The sequence below is a fragment of the Protopterus annectens genome, chromosome 16.part0 (genome assembly GCF_019279795.1).
Source record: "Protopterus annectens isolate FY-2018-M chromosome 16.part0, PAN1.0, whole genome shotgun sequence".
NCBI classification, from domain to species: domain Eukaryota; kingdom Metazoa; phylum Chordata; order Ceratodontiformes; family Protopteridae; genus Protopterus; species Protopterus annectens.
Window position 1 is genome coordinate 97427115 of NC_056750.1, and position 17380 is coordinate 97444494.

Below are 17380 nucleotides of genomic sequence, written 5' to 3' on the forward strand. Positions count from 1 at the left end.
CCTGCAACTCTTTTAAATCTGGTTGTTCTGGTTGTGTCATCTTGCTTTTCAGCTGAGATATCAAAAACTGTTGATACTTTAACATATGGAACTGACAGTTTAATGCCCTCATGGTTAAAGTGGCAGAGGTGTACACCTTTTCCCCCCACCTTTCTAAAGCTCTGGAATCTCTCTCTGAAGGTAATGGGTTTTTAGCAGTAGACGCCTTAATTCCCTTGGGACCCTGTGAAATTGTTTCTGGGTCAGCAGTATGGCTTTTATATAGGAACTAGTGAGAATCAGGAACCCGGTAATACCTGTCTGGTTTAACAGGAGCTGGAGGCAAAGAATCTGGATTAAGGCTGGCTTCTGTGTACACATCATCCAGTATATCTAAAACAGGAGGGATAGGAAGAGGCCTATGCTGGGGGAGCAGAAGAAATTCTCTGAGCCTTTTCTTGGAATCTGAGTAATCTTGGCCTTCCCAGTGAAAGTGTTCCCTCAATGTATGCAGGGTTTCCCCAAAAGAGAAGTCCTCGGGGGGGGGGGGGACGACGACGACCGAGGGAATACACTAATCTTTATCAGAGTCTTCGAATGGAGAATAGGCATAATCCTGGTCCTCAGACAGTTCTGAGGTAATAAAAGCTTGATCTGAGGAAGGGTAGTCTTCCTCTAATCTGGGCCTTTTATCAGAGGGGGGTTGAGAACCCCTGATAAGAGTAATCAAATCCTCAGCCATTTTAAGTATCTGTTTTTTAGGCATGGTGCCTTGAAAGGGGGTCTGGGGAACCTGTTTTTTGGTTTTCATGGCTGCTTTAGATTTAGTGAAGGCTTTAATAGAGAAGGAGGAAGGCCTGAAGACCCCTTGAGAAATGGCAGGCCTGTCTAAATTCTGAGTTTCCCCGCCAGGAGTGGCGTCGGGATCTGTAGTAGGAATGGGGGCCGAGGAGCTTGTGACCTCGGGTACTGAAGACACCGGTAATGCATTGTCATCAGTACTCGGGGGCTGCGTAGGTGCCTCGCTGAGTACCGGAGAACCGGTAGTCGGCCTTAGCGTGGTTTCAGTAGGTGGTGCGGACCTCTTATATCGGTCCTTATCTTTGCGTTTTTTGCTCAAAACTGGAGTCTGAGTATCCGACGACATAATATAATTAAATTTTTTGCCAAAAATGTGAAGGGCGAACTCCGCCCGATGCTTAATAGTGCGCTTATTGAATCTAGATCAAAAACGGCAGGCCGAGACGTCGTGGTCTGGGCCTAAGCAAGGTATACAGAAAGAATGGAAATCCTTATGCGGTATTTGCTTCCCACATGAAATGCAATTATTAACTTTGTCTGACATCGGTCTGAGGCAAGAAAAGTTTCAACGGGTACTTAGCTTTCAAGAAGACTTCGGCTGAAATATTTTCGTAAATCTCAGGAGCTGGCCGACCGGCACTTGCGAACTGCTTCTGCTTCGGGCACCGCGCGGCAAGAAAGACTGAAGAAAATGGCGTTGGCTGCCTCTTTTATACCTCTGCCGCACTGACGTCAGGGAATAAGCGACGACAACCGACGCCGGACCTAGACTTTGGAATTCGGCCGACCGAGGACCCGCCTGACGGCAGGATAACCCATCTGTTATGACTGCAGCTGTATGCACGATGAACATCCATTATGCCAAACCCATCTTTTGTAATGCAGTTAATACAGTGTTACATCTCCAATCCAGCAACCAATATCACAATAATACATTAATTTTAACCGGGTTCTTTCCAGACTTTGTCTTGTGCCAATGTCAGGTCTGTATAGCTTACTACTAAGAAAAAGCAACTTCTTGCTTTAACATTTTTACGATATACAGCAGTCACTGAAAATACTTCTCCCAGCTCACGTTTAAAACAGCCATGACTTTACACTATACAACATTATTTTCCAGGGATGGCATAATGATTAAGGTGTTCACCTTACAAACAGAAGGTGCAAGGTTTGATTCTCACATGGGGTAACTGGCTAGGCTTAAAATGGCCCACAAGGGCAGTTAGCCTAGTACTAACCTATGAACCTACAAGTCTCATCAGTTTCTTTCTAAACATAAATGACAAAGTGGACTAAATGCTTTACCGTTTGCCCACCAATTTAAGTAAAAAAAAATTCTAGTCTCTCAGCCACTTCTTGTAAAGCCAAATTTCACATGTGTATTCCTATATCTAATGAGATTGACGTTTTGAAGTCTCCCCTATATTTAATAACTCCGGCTTATTAGTCTTCTTCCTGATCATCTACATCTCCCAAAATCAGTCGCTGGTTCAAGCCCAAGATACTGAGTCTAGTTAGCTTTTGTTTTTTTCCCTCTCTCTCTCTCCTGCATTTTCTTTTGGGACAATGGAAAAGGATTCACTGACAAAGCCTGTCTATGGGCATTAAATTTGTCAGAAGCATGAGAAGCACATTCCCCTTCTGTTTGCTGTATAGTGGTATAAAGTCAGCAGACAGGTCTCCAAGATCTCAGAGCCTTCTTGTTTCAGAAAGTACAGTTGTGTACACTTACCATAAATGTAGATGTTAGAGTGTATTCACTGTTGCAGTCATCATATTTGGGTTATCTGCCTGCAGGTAGCCCTCAGCCGGCCTGAATATCAGAGTCTTGGGATTTCTGTGTCGGATGTTGTCGCTTCTTCCATAATGTCAGGTCATTAGGGGTATAAAACAAGCAGCCAACACCATTACATCAATTTTTCTTGCCCCAGATGTCAGGTTCCCCCAAAACATGAAGCAGTTGCATAGTGTGGAACACCCCCAGCAAAAAGCAAATACACACAGTATAAGATATGCCAAACCAAAAAGGATGGTCACAAGCAAAGACAATCAGGGGGCTGGGAGGGAGGGTAACCAGGACTGCAACAGTGAATACACTAGAACATCTACATTTATGGTAAGTGTACACAACTGTACTATGTTCTTCGTGTTTTACTGTTGCAGTCATCACATTTGGGTTGATTCCCAAAGCTAAGGAAGGGTGGAGGTAGATTAAGAAGCATTAAGCCTGGCAATCAGGCCCAGTAAGACTGCTGTGGCAAATCCAGCTCTGGATTTAAAAAAGATAGGCAAGTGGTAATGCTTGGTTAAAGTGTGTACCGAGCTCCAGGTTGCAGCTTCCAGGATGTGCCTGGTAGGGACTCCTCTGAGAAATGCAGTAGAGGTAGATGTAGCCCTAGTGGTATGTGTTCATATTCCCTATGGGGTAGGTTTTCCATGGTGCTTGTAGCAGAAATGGATGCAGTGTGCTATCCATTTAGATACAGTTTGCTTCGAAATGGCCTTCCCCTCTGCCCCTGCAGCAAAGCTAACTAGCAGCTGGTCAGATTTTCTGAGGCGCCTAGCCTGTCCAAATAGAATCTAAGCTGTCTGTGCACATCTAGAGAATGCAGTATCCTTTCCCCTTTATTTTAGGAAAAAAAGTAAGCAAATGAATGGACTAATTTAAAGCCACGCTAGACATCACCTTGGGCATAAAAGATGGGTTGGTCCTGAGGGAAACCCTGTATGCATTGAAGATAATGAAAGGTTCCACTGCCATAAGGGCCTGCAGTTAAGACACTTCTTGCTGATGTGATGGCTAGAAGTAAAGCTGTTTTTCATGAAAGGAATTTCAACTCTGCTGTAGTAGCTGGTTCAAAGGGGGGGGGGTGTAAGTTTTTCCAATACAAAGTTAAGTAATCTAGTATATGAGGTAAGCTGTGCACAGTTGCGGCCATCCCTTGTGATTGGCTCCAGGAACAGTATCTTTTCCACTTTTCTGAATAGGTTTTCTAGTACTAGGCCTCCTTGCCTCAAGAATGACATCCAGCACCTGCTTACTGAGGGTTGCTAGAGGTGAGTTCAGAGAATTAGCCAGGCTACAAGGTTCAGGGTCTGAAGCTGAGGGTGCAGAATTTGCCCCCCCTCCCCCTGCTGGGACAGCAGGGAAGGGGGGGTCTGAGGCAGGTGCTATGGTTGTAGCACTGTCAGACTGCGCAAAAGAGGATATCAGTCCTGGCGTGGCCAGTCTGGTGTAATCAGGATTGTCCTTGGCTTGTCTTGTTTGATCTTTAGTAGAACCTTTGAGGGGAAAGGCATAGACTGAGAGGCTTTCCCAGGAAAAAGATAGGGCATCCACCTTCCAAGCTTGGCTGTGGGGAGTTCTGGTGCAGGATTTGTTCAATTGATAGCTCTGAGGGGAAGCAAACAGGTCCACCTCTGGTGTCCCCCATCTGTTCCCCAAAAGTTTGAATATTTTAGGTTCCAGTTTCCATTCATGTTGGTCCATGAGATTTCTGCTTACATCATCTGCCAGTGAATTTAGTTTGCCTGGCAGGAAATGAGCTTGTAGGTGCACTTGGTTGCTCAAGGCTGTGTTCCACACAGCCATGGCTAGTCTGCAGAGTGGGTAGGAATGTGTTGCCCCCTGCTTGCTTATATACCACATAACTGTGGTGTCTGTCTTTACCAATAGTTGTCCTGGAAGAATAAGGCCTTTGAAGGCTGTTAGAGCATTTTGTACAGCTAACATTTCTTTTTGATTGATATGCAGGTGCATCTGCTTTGGGTTGCATTTGCCCTGAATGCACTGCCCTGCCATGTGAGCCCCCCATGCATAGTCTGATGCGTCTGTTGTTAGGGTTTGGGCGGCAGGGAGTAGAGTGAAAGAGAGTCCTTTGTTGTGGTTGCAGGCCTCTGCCCGCCAAAGGAACTCTGCCCTTAGACATGAAATGATAGGAATTATTGTTTCCAGGTCCTGAAAATGTTGACACCATAGACTTTTTAGATACCATTGAAGTTTCCTCATATGCAGTCTTCCATATGGAATTAACAGAATGTAAGAGGCCATGAACCCCAGAGCTTGCAGTATTTTCCTTGCAGATAGCTGGGTTTTGGTGGCCAGTTGGTTAAAGTACATTGTCAAATAAATTTGTTTCTGCGCAGTAAGGAATGCCATCTGGGAAGTTGTGTTCAAGCTTTCTCCCAGGAATACAATCTGTTGGCATGGTACTAGGTGTGATTCCTTTTCATTGATGGTGTACCCCAGTGAAGTTAGGTGTCTCTTTACAAATGCCAAGTGGTGTATAGCAAGTCCTGACTTTCCACCTGAATCAGGGAATCGTCCAAGTATGGGTAGATCTGAATACTTCTCTGCCCGCAAAAAGCAATGGCTGGAGCTAGGCACTTTGTGAATACCCTAGGCACAGTAGATAAGCCAAAGGGTAGTGCAGAGAAAGTACAAATGTGTACCTACCATAAATGTAGATGTTATAGTGTATTCACTGTTGCAGTCATTACTCTTGGGTTATCCTGCTGGCAGGCTACCCTCAGTCGGCCAGAATTCCAAAGTCTAGGTCCGGCGTCGGTTGCTGTCGCCTCTTCCCTGATGTCAGTGCGCCAGGGGTATAAAAGATGCAGCCGACGCCATTTTCTTCAGTTTTTCTTGCCCCAGATGTCAGGTGCCCCCAAATTGGTAGGCTGAAAAAATATGCCAATAAAAATAAATGCACAAAAATAACTTTCCCTTTATCTACAAGCAAATACACCAAATTGGTTGTATAGGATAGAGAAATGCAGAAAAGTCCCAGCAAAGAGAAGGGGGATGGTGGGTGGGTAACCTGGACTGCAACAGTGAATACACTCGAACATCTACATTTATGGTAGGTACACAACTGTACTATGTTCATCGTGTTTCACTGTTGCAGTCATTACTCTTGGGTTGAATCCCAAAGCTGAGGATGGGTGGCTGGGCTAAATAAGATTAGGAGAGGCTATGAGGCCCTGCAGAACTGCAGTGGCAAAGCCTACTCTGGACTTAGAGTAAAGAGGAAAGTGGTAGTGCTTTGTGAAAGTGTGCACTGAACTCCAAGTTGCAGCCTCTAAGATATCTTTGGTTGGTGGTACTCTGAGGAAGGCTGCTGAAGTGGCTGCTGCTCTGGTGGAATGAGGCCTAATGCCCTTAGGCACTGATTTGCCATTTGAAAATAGCAGAAACGGATGCAATGGCCTATCCATTTAGTAATAATCTGTTTTGAGATAGCCTTTCCTTGTGATCCTGCAGCATATGACACTAAAAGTTCCTCAGTTTTTTTGAAAGCTTTAGTTCTGTCCATGTAGAAAAGTAACTGCCTGTGGATGTCCAAAGAATGCAGAATTTTCTCACCCTTGTTCTGTGGATTTGGATAAAAGGTAGGCAAGTGAATGGTTTGGTTGGGGGCTACACTGGATACCACCTTAGGCATGAATGTAGGGTTTTGTCCTCAGAGAAACCCTGTCTGGATGAAAAATGATAAAAGGTTCCACAACCATGAGTGCTTGTAACTCCGAGACTCGCCTTGCAGAGGTTATTGCTAGGAGTAAAGCTGTTTTCCAGGATAAAAAATGTATATCTGCTGTTGAAGCTGGCTCGAAAGGAGGCAGCGTGAGTTTTTCCAAAACAATTTAGGTTCCCAGGCCGGAATAGTTGCTCTCCTTGGAGGCCTAATGTTTTTGACCCCTCTGAGGTACTGCCTTATTAAAGGATGAGAAAAGATAGGTGGTTCCATATTGTAATGGGCTGAAAAGGCAGAGGCATGAATCTTAATTGATAAGAAAGGGCTTTGTTCAGCATCTCAGTTAGGTATTGTAAAATCTGAGGTATATTTGGTACACACGTGTCAATGTCTTGTTCCTGGTTCCAAGCACAGAATCTCTTCCATTTTTCTACATAAGATTTTCTGGTACTGGGCCTCCTGGCCTCCAAGATAACATCCATAACAGCTTTTGAAAGAGGAGTGTTCTGAATGGTTACATTATCCACCATGCTGGCCAGATTTAAGGTCCTGAGTTGGCTGTGCAGGATCTGATTGTTTTGTTGGGTCAGCAAGTGAGGAGTTTGAGGCACTATCCATGCTGGACCTTGAGACACGCTCTTCAGGACTGGGTACCAGTGCTGGTGTGGCCAATCTGGTGCAATCAGTATCATTTTTGGCTTCTCTTGTCTGACCTTTAGGAGTATCCTGGGAAGGAGAGGCAGTGGAGGAAAGGCATATACTGTCAGATTTTTCCAGCTGAAGGACAGGGGGTCCACTTTCCATGCTTGCTTGTGATAAAAACTTGTGCAAAATCTCTGCAATTGGCAGTTGTGAGTGGAGGCAAATAGATCTATGTCTGGGCATCCCCATTTCCTTATTATCATGCTGAAGACTAGTGGATCCAGTTTCCATTCGTGGGGATCCATAAGGTTTCTGCTTAGTTCATCTGCCAGAGTATTTGTTTTTCCTGGCAGGAATTGTGCTTGTAGGTGAATTTGAAAAGTTAATGCGGTGTCCCATAAGGTCATTGCTTGTCTGCAGAGAGGGTAGGAATGTGTACCTCCCTGTTTATGTACCACTTGACCGTAGTATTGTCTGTCTTTATCAGTAGTTGTCCTGGATGAAGCAGGTCCTTGAAAGCTGTCAGGGCATTCTGAACAGCTAGCATCTCTTTTTGATTGATGTGAAGATGCATCTGGTTTGCAGGCCATGTGCCCTGAATACATTTTCCTGCCATATAGGCCCCCCAAGCATAATCTGATGCATCCGTTGTCAGTGTCTGTCTGGCTGTGGGTAAACTGAATGGCAGACCCTTGTTGTGGTGACAGGCTTCTGCCCACCATCGAAACTCCTGTTGCAGGCAGGGAATGAGTGCAATTACTGTCTCCAAGCTGTGACAATGTAGTTTCCTCATATGCAGTCTGGCATATGGAATTAGTAGAATGCAGGATGCCATGAAACCCAGGGCCTGCAGGATTTTCCTTGCAGATAAGTGGGTTTTTGTTGCCAATTTCTTGAAGTAAAAAGTCAGTTGCTTTTGTTTGTCTGGCGTGAGATAAGCCATCTGGGCAGTTGTATTTTAGCTTGCACCCAGGAATATTATCTCTTGAGAGGGCACTAGTTTTGATTTCTTTTCGTTTACTGTGTACCCTAGGCCAGTTAGTAATCTTTTTACAAACGCCAGATGCTTTAGAAGAATGTCCTTGTTCTCTGCTTGAATTAGGCAGTCGTCCAAGTAGGGATATATTTGAATTCCTCTGTCTGCAAAATGCAATTACTGGTGCCAGGCACTTTGTGAAGACCCTGGGTGCAGTAGATACACCAAAGGGCAGTGCATAGAATATGTAATGCATTGAGCCAGCTATGAATCTGAGGTATCTTCTGCAAGATTGTCTGACTGGGACATGCAGGTATGCCTCTTTTAGGTCCAAAGTTACGAACCAAGCCTTCTTGGCCAGCATGGGCAGTAGCTGCTGTAGAGTCAACATCTTTAATTTTGGAACTTCCAGAAACGTATTTAGTATAGAAAGGTCCAGTTTTGGCCTCCAGGTTCTGTCCTTCCTGGGTACTACGAAAAGTCTGGAGTAAAATCCTTGCCCCTGCTCTTGTTGTGGTACTTGATGAATGGCCCTCATGTCCATGAGGGCTGTAATTAGTTTTTGCTCCTCTGCCCATTGCTTGTGTGGCAGGTCTGGCATACCTTTTGACATTGGTAGAATGTGAAAATAGAACCTGTAGCCTTGGGACACTATGTTCAGGACTCATTTGTCTTGGGTAATCATTTGCCAATTTGAAGAAAAAAGTGCTAGTTTTCCCCTAAGGGGGCTGCCAAAAGAAAAGTACTTGGATCTGGCAGAGGAAAGTCATTAGGACTGTTTCCTGTAAGGTTGTGATTTGTCTTCTCTGCTTTTGGAGGTAGGAGCACCCCATTGTTTAGGCCTGTATGAGCCTTGGGGCTGAGATCTGCATTTGGGACGCCTGTATCTGCCTCTTTGTGGTCTCTGACACTGGAAAGGACCAGTTTTTAGAAGGCCAGTTCCTGCTAAACCTGGGTGGCTGTACCTGTAAGAAATCCTTGACTGTCTGCATGGATTTTGCTTTATCCTCCATTTTTTTAAAAACTTCTTCTGCTTTAGTACCAAACACAGTATCATGCTGCAATGGTGCATCTAATAATTCTGCTTTAACATGATCAGGCAGATTCTGTTCCTTTAACCACGCATGCCTTCTAATAACAGAACCTGTGACAGCGGCCCTGCACGAGGCCTCCAGTGAATCATAACCACACTGTAAAGTATGCTTTCCCACTTCAGCTGCATGCAATAAATCCTGCAATTCCTTGTTCTCAGAACATTTAGTATTTAACAACAATTTCTGTTTAAGCAGTGACATTAAATATTGCTGATATTTAAGCATATGAAACTGGCAATTTAAAGCCCTTACAGCCAAGGTAGCAGAAGTGTAGACTTTTTCCCCCATCTGTCTAGAGCCCTAGAATCCCTATCAGAGGGGCCAGGGGTTTTTTTTGCAGTGGAGGCTTTAACCCCTTTGGGACCCTGAGATATAGTTTCTGGATCAGCAGCAGGGTTTTTATATAGGAATTTATGAGAATCCGGAACCCTGTTGTATCTGTCTGGCTTAGCAGGTGCAGGGGGTAAAGAGTCAGGGGACAGGCCAGACTCTGAAAATAAATCTACAATGTCTAAAACAGGTGGAATAGCAAGGGGTCTGTGCTGAGGAAGTAGCAGAAAGTCTCTGAGCCTTTTCTTAGATTCAGAATAATCTTGGCTCTCCCAGTGGAAATGCTCCCTCAGGGTATGCAGGGTTTCCCCAAAAGAATAATCCTCAGGAGGAGAGGCTGAAGGAATGGATTCTTCAACATCAGAATCCTCATAGGGAAGCATGGAATAACCCTGTTCAGAATAGAAATCAGAGGAAATAGAAACCTGATCAGAAGAATAATACTCTGTCTCTTGCCTAGGCCTCTTATCAGGTGGGGGATGGGAGATGGCTTAATATATAGTTGTGTAGGTCTGAAGACACCCTCAGAAGCCGATGCCTGCTCAGTGGCTCCGGACCCATCTGAGGGAATGATTTCCGAGTGTCCAATACCTTGAGTATCCAGAGGCCCAGTCGGCTCCATGTGGGAGTCGGAAGCGGCCTGTGGCTCTGAGGTAGCAGGTGCCAGGGGCTGCGAAAGCGCCTCACTGAGAACCGGCGACTGGCCTAGCAGAGGCCTCGTCGTCGGTTTTGGACCTCGGATGCCTATCCTTTTCCTTGCGTTTTTTGTAAACTCCGGTTGTCAGCTGGTCCAAAGGAGTTATATAATTAAATCTTCGGCCAAAGTAATGAAATGCAAAATCAAATGGACACTTAATAGTGCATTGGTTAAATCTGGCACAAAACCGACAGCTAGCAACGTTGTGATCAGGGCCTAGGCAAGGGATACAGTAAGAGTGAAAATCCTTATGAGGTATTTGCTTCCCACAAGAAATACAATTGTTAACTTTTTCTGACATCGGTCTGGAGCAAGAAAAGAGTTTCCCCAATGGGGTACTTAGCTTTAATGAAGACTTCGGTTCTGAAATTCGGATATGAAAATCTCAGGAGTCGGCCAACCGGCACTTGCGAACTGCTTTTGCTTCGGGCGGCAAGAAAGACTGAAGAAAATGGCGTCGGCTGCATCTTTTATACCCCTGGTGCACTGATGTCAGGGAAGAGGTGACAGCAACCGACGCCGGACCTAGACTTTGGAATTATGGCTGACTGAGGGTAGCCTGCCAGCAGGATAATCCAAGAGTAATGGCTGCAACAGTGAAACACAATGAACATCTGATAGTGCATAGAGCCTGCCCTGGAGCGAAGGTATTTCCTGCAAGATTCCCTTATGTGGATGTGCAGGTAAGCTTCTTTTAAGTCTAGGGTTGCCAGCCAGGCATCCTTGGCTAGCATGGGAAGCAGCTGTTGGAGAGTTACCATTTTGAATTCTAGAACCACCAGAAAGGTGTTGAGATAGATAAATCCAGGATAGGACGTCAGGAGTTTTCTTTTCTGGGAACCAGGAACAGACTTGAATAAAACCCTCATCCCCTCTGCTCTGCTGGGACAGGTTGAATAGCCTTGATGCTGAGGAGAGAAAATACTTGCTTTTGGGCCTCAGCCCACTGGTTTGGGGGGAGGTCTGGCCATCCAATTAGGGATGGGAGTGAGTGGAAGTGGAATGTGTAGCCTAGGGAAACAATGTTTAAAGCCCATTTGTCTTGTGTAATGTACTCCCAGTTTTATGCATGCAGGGCGAGACTTCCTCCTACAGGTGCAAGTACTTGAGCAAGGCTTGGGGGAGTTAAGGATAAGTCATTGTGCAAGTTTACCGTGGGGGGGTGGCTTACTACTCCCTGTTTTGGACGTGGGAGCACCCCACTGCTTAGATCTGTGCATAACCGGAAACTGAAGTCTTGGGGGTCTGCTGCCCCGGTTTGGACTGAGAAGGCCCGGAAAGGACCAGTTCTTTGAAGGCCAATGCCTACTGAATCTGGGTGGCTGTACCTGTAAGAAATCTTTAACAGTCTGCATAGATTTAGCTTTCTCCTCTATCCTTTTCAGAAGAACTTCTGCTTTATTGCCAAATAGGCGCTCTTGATTTAAGCGTGCATCCAGTAATTTTGCTTTGACATGATCTGGCAAGTTTTGTTCCTTAAGCCAAGCATGCCTTCGAAGAACAGACCCAGTGACAGCAGCCCTACAAGATGCTTCTAAAGCATCATAAACACACTGCAAAGTATGTTTACCAACTTGGTCAGCAGAATGCATTAACTCTTGTAAATCTTTGTGTTCTGCAGTCAGGAATCATCCTTTTCTGTTTAATTAGCCCCATAATATGCTGCTTATACTTTAACATATGAAACTCGCAATTTAAAGCCCTAATGGCCAGAGTAGCAGAGGTGTATACCTTCTTACCCCATCTGTCTAAAGCCCTAGAATCCCTGTCAGAAGGGGTAGGATTCTTGGCAGTAGTAGCCTTAATGCCTTTTGGTCCTTGGGACATGGTCTCTGGATCCGCATTAGGATTCTTGAAAAGGAATTTGAGTGAGTCAGGTACTCTCTAGTATCTGTCAGGTTTCCTGGGAGCTGGAGGCAAAGTATCCAGGGTAAGGCTGGATTCCAAGAAAACATCATCTACAATCTCCAGAAAAAGGAGGGATAGCTGGAGGCCTGTGCTGGGGAAGGTTTAAAAATTCCGAGTCTCTTTTTGGACTAAGAGTAGTCCTGTCTTTCCCATTGGAAATGCTCCCTAAGGGTATGCAGGATTTCACCAAAAGAAAAATCTTCTGGAGGGGAAGCAGAGGGAACGGAATCCTCTACATCAAAATCCTCATAGGTAGGATAAGGGAATGTCCTGGTAGTCAGAAGGAAAAGAGAGATCAGATTCCTGATCAGGAGAATCAGAAGGAAAATCAGTTCTAGGTCTCTGACGGGGAAGACTGGCTTCCCCTAATTAAGGTAATAAGGTCTTCAGCCATTCTAATCATTTGTTTTTGAGACCTGTGGGCCTGAGAATACGCTTTTGTCATTGGTTTCCTAGGCGTAGTGCAAACTTTATGCCTGAGAAATTCAGTATTTTTGGTTTGAAATAAAGTCGTCGATTTAATATGAAAATCAGTAGGCCTGAATACACCCTCAGAAGCCGGTGCCTGCACAGCAGCTCCAGACCCATCCAAGGTAGAGACATCCACAGGTTCCATAGTCGAAGCATTTCGCGGAATACCAGACTCCGAATGGGTCTCAGTAGAGGCCTGCGAATCTGTAGAAGCGGGTATTGGGGGCTGCAAAAGTGCCTGAGTACCGGCGGACTGGCGACTATCTAAACGGTAGCGTCAGCAGTTTTGGACCTATGCGGTCTGTCTTTATCTTTACTTTTTTTGGAAGATCAGTAGTCGGATGGCTTACTGACACCATTTCGGAATACGGAGATCGAAAGCAAAAGAATTTAGCTACAAAAATTGCTAGAAGATGGATAGTTTGGGTGTTGAACAAGGCAGAAAACCGACAGCGAGGGACGTCGTGGTCTGGGCCTAAACAGGTGACGCAGTAAGAATGAAAATCTCTATGAGGTATTTGCTTTCCACAGGCAAGACAATTAACTTTTTCTGACATCGGTTAGAGCAAGAAAAAAGGATCCCCAGTGGGTTACTTATCTGTTAGAAGACTTCAGGTCTGAAACTCAAAAACGAAAATTTCAAGAGTCGGCCGAGCGGCCGGCACTTGTGCAGACTGCTTCTGCTTTGGGCACCGCAAGGCAAGAAAGACTGGGGTAATGGTGTCAGCTGCATGTTTTATACCCCCAAACACCTGACGTCATGGAAGAAGCAAAAGCATCCGACGAGAAATCCCAAGACTCTGGTATTCAGGCTGGCGGAGGGCTACCTGCAGGCAGATAACACAAATGTGATGACTGCAACAGTGAAACATGAAGAACATCAAGGGAGGATAGGCGTGCCATACAGGTGTGTGTTAGAAGAAAATGATAAAAAACCCACACCCTGGCATAAAAAAAACAAAAAGAAGGGGGATGTTCCTCCTGCAACAATGATGTACTTGAATATTAACTGTTATGGTAAGTTAACTTAGACAACTGTACTGTTTTCATCACTGGATCACTGCTGCAGTACCTAAGCTATACGGGATGAATATAAGAGCTTAGAATGAAAAAGAGGCGGAAGAGTCAGTCAAGGAGCCAATGGAGAAAAGTCCTAGCAAAACCTGCTCTGAACCTACAGAAAACAATCTAGCTTGTATTGTTTAGTAAAGGTGCTGTCACCAATAGACTTTCTGCTTTTCCCGGTTAGGGGTCGCCACAGCAGAACTCCTGTCCGCTCATGATTGGCAGTGGATTTGTACGATGCCGAATTGCCAGCCCGACTCCAAACCTTCAAAGAAGGCATGTCCATTCACGCTTGCACCTACCTGCATGTCTTTAAAGTCACTCGACCATGGGGAGGGCATGCAGACTCCACAAAGAAAGCGCTCCAGCCGAGAATCGAACAGGAGAACCTCTTGCTGTGAGGCAACAATGCTACCAGCTGCACCACCGCGGCTATACTTCTGAAATCCACCCCTTTCCACAAAGCAAAGCCCTAGCAGAGGGGGAGAGTAACAAAGCAAAAGTATGAGAGAGCCACTTATAAGCCATCTGTTTTGACACTGTTTGTCTTCATTTCCTACCTTCATCACAAATAGATGATTAAAATTCCTGAAGGTTTTTGCCCTGTCGCTGTATTATCTGAGCTGCTTGTGTACACCTAGTGTGTGTAGAATTCTCCCCCCACTATTCTTTGGTTCTTGATAGAAAAAAGGAAGATTAAAAGTACGACTCAAAGTAAACTCTGAAACCACTTTGGACAGTTAACCTATCTTTATGAAAGATATAGGGTTGAATCACTGTAACAGCTTGCAACTTAAACATACTTCTTGCAAAAGTCAGAGCACTGAGTAAAGTACAGTTTTGTACCTACCATAAATGTAGATGTTCGAAGATCCACATTGCTGCAGTCCTTACACTTGGGTAGTCCGCTGTCCTCGGTCGGCCCGAATATCAAAGTATAAGGCTGACGTCGGTCAAGGCGCATTAGACTGACATCAGGACGTCAGGGTACAAATGCGCATGACCGACGTCATATCCTCAGTCTTTTCTTGCCCCAGATGTCAGAAGACCCTAAAAAGAAAGGTCAAAACCAAAAGACAGCAAACAACCAACCAACCACCCTTGCACTAATAATATGTACAATATATACAATATACACAACCCAACCCACACAACCACCTCTAACTACAGAAGGGAAGGAGGGAGGGTAAATTGGACTGCAGCAATGTGGATCTTCGAACATCTATATTTATGGTAGGTACAAAACTGTACTATGTTCTTCATCTCACATTGCTGCAGTCCTTACACTTGGGTAGAATCCCAAAGCAGAGGTAAGGGAGGATGGCAAAACTATAAAGCAGCAGGAGCTGCCAAAATGCCCTGTAAAATAGCAGTGGCAAAACCAGCCCTAGATTTAGAGTAAAGTGGAAGGTGATAATGCTTAGAGAAAGTATGCACTGAACTCCAAGTAGCTGCCTCCAAAACATCTTTAGTTGCCACCCCCCTTAAAAAAGCTGTCGAAGTGGCAGTAGCCCTAGTGGAATGAGGCCTGATCCCAGCTGGAATCTCCTTACCATGATGGGAATAACAGAAAGCAATGCAAAACCCAATCCACTTAGAAATAGTTTGTTTTGACACAGGCTTGCCCTGAGAACTCAAAGCAAAAGAAACAAATAACTGCTGAGACTGCCTGAACCCTTTAGTTCTGCTCAAATAATATCGCAACTGCCTGTGTACATCTAAAGTGTGCAAAATCTTTTCCCCTTTATTTTGGGGATTTGCATAAAAAGTAGGCAAATGAATAGTTTGGTTTAAAGCCACACTAGAAACCACTTTAGGCATAAAGGAAGGATTAGTACGCAAAGATACCCTATCCTTATGGAAAATTAAGAAAGGCTCAACCGCCATAAGGGCCTGTAATTCAGAAACCCTTCTTGCAGAAGTAATGGCCAACAAAAAAGCAGTCTTCCATGATAAATATTTCAACTCGGCAGTAGCTGCAGGCTCAAAAGGTTGTAGAGTGAGTTTCTCCAACACAAAATTGAGATCCCAAGCAGGAGTAGGAGCTCTACGTGGGGGTCTTATATTCTTTGCCCCTCTAAGAAATTGCTTGAACAAAGGATGAGAAAACAATGGTGGGTCACAGTCATAGTGAGCAGAAATTGCTGCAGCATGAACCTTAATAGAAGAGAAGGACAAACCTTTGTCCAGTAACTCAGTAAGATATTGAAGAGCCACACTTAAATTAGGCTCAGAAACATCAAATTCCTTTGCTGCACTCCAAAATAAAAATCTCTTCCATTTATCTGCGTACACTTTCCTTGTACTAGGTCTTCTGGCTTCCAAAATAACATTCAAAACTTGCTGTGGAAGCTGAGACCTTCCAGGGTTCAAAACAGAATATGCCAGGCTGTTAGGTGAAGAGAGTGAAGTTTGACATTGAGTAAATGACTGTTCTCCTGAGACAGCAGGTGTGGTATAGGCAAAGGCCATGGAGGCTCCCGTACCAGACTTCTCAGTAATGGGTACCAGTGCTGTCGAGGCCAATCTGGAGCTATTAAAATCATCTTTGGCTTGTCCTGTCTGACCTTTAGGAGTACCTTTGGGAGGAGAGGCAGAGGTGGAAAGGCATACACATGAAGATTGCTCCAATTGAAAGAAAGAGCATCCACTTTCCAGGCTGTGGGATGAAACCTTTTGTGCAAAACTTTGGCAGCTGGTAGTTTAGTGGAGAAGCGAACAGATCTATGTCTGGAGTTCCCCATGACACTGTCAATTTCTGAAATACATGAGGATCCAATTTCCACTCGTGGGGATCCATAATTCGCCTGCTCAACACATCTGCTAAGGAGTTCTGTGCTCCCGGCAGAAACCTTGCCTGAAGATTTAGCTGTAAACTGAGAGCAGTCTCCCACAGAATCATTGCTTGCCTGCATAGAGGATAAGAATGTGTTCCCCCTTGCTTGTTGATGTACCACATGACAGTTGTGTTGTCTGTTAGAATCAACACCTGCCCTGGAAGAAGTAAATCCTTGAAAGCTATTAATGCAAATTGGACTGCTAACATCTCCTTCAAGTTGATATGTAGATGTTGTAGTCTGGCAGGCCACGTGTCTTGTATCCACTTTCCATTTAGATGAGCTCCCCAAGCTTTGTCTGAGGCATCTGTCGTTAGAATCTGACTCGCCTCTGGCCGGGTCACAGAGAGTCCCTTGTTTAGGTGACATTCCTGAGCCCACCACAAAAATTCCTTTTGAATGCAAGGTATTATCTGAATGACAGTGTCCATCTCCTGGCAGTGCTGTGTCCATACATTTTTGAGATACCATTGTAGCTTCCTCATATGCAGTTTGGCATTGGGAAGCACCAGAATACAAGATGCCATGAACCCCAAGGCTTGAAGGACTGTCCTTGCAGTCAGCCTGGACTGATGAGACAATTGATGGAAGTAAAGGGAAAGATTCTTTTGTTTGTCCGGGGTCAAAAAGGCCATCTGGGATGCTGTATTCAGTCTTACACCCAGAAAGCACATGTCCTGAGAGGGTACTAGACTGGACTTTATTTCGTTCACAGAATACCCCAGGCATCTTAGCACTGCTATCACATATTGCAAATGATGAAGAAGTTCGTCCCTTCCTTGAGCCAGAATCAGGCAATCGTCCAAATAAGGATAAATCTGTATTCCTTTTAGCCTGAAGAAAGCTATCACTGGAGCCAGAACTTTCGTGAACACTCTGGGTGCAGTAGATAAGCCAAAGGGCAATGCAGAGAACTGATAATGAGAAGTCCCAGCCCGAAAACTCAGATACTTCCTGCAACTTAGTCTGATAGGAACATGAAGGTAAGCCTCCTTGAGATCCAGAGTTACCATCCAGTGATCTTTGCCCAGCAGAGGTAAAAGCTGTTGTAACGTCAACATTTTGAACTTGGGAATGTCCAGATAAGTGTTGAGGATAGATAAATC

General features: G+C 44.9%; 1 protein-coding gene across 5 annotated transcripts in view; it reads right to left on the reverse strand.

The window, feature by feature from the left end:
* Positions 1-17380, reverse strand: part of LOC122790431 (C-terminal-binding protein 2-like) — a 1897537-nt gene that overhangs the window by 664478 nt on the left and 1215679 nt on the right. The gene's annotated exons all lie outside the window — the stretch shown is intronic.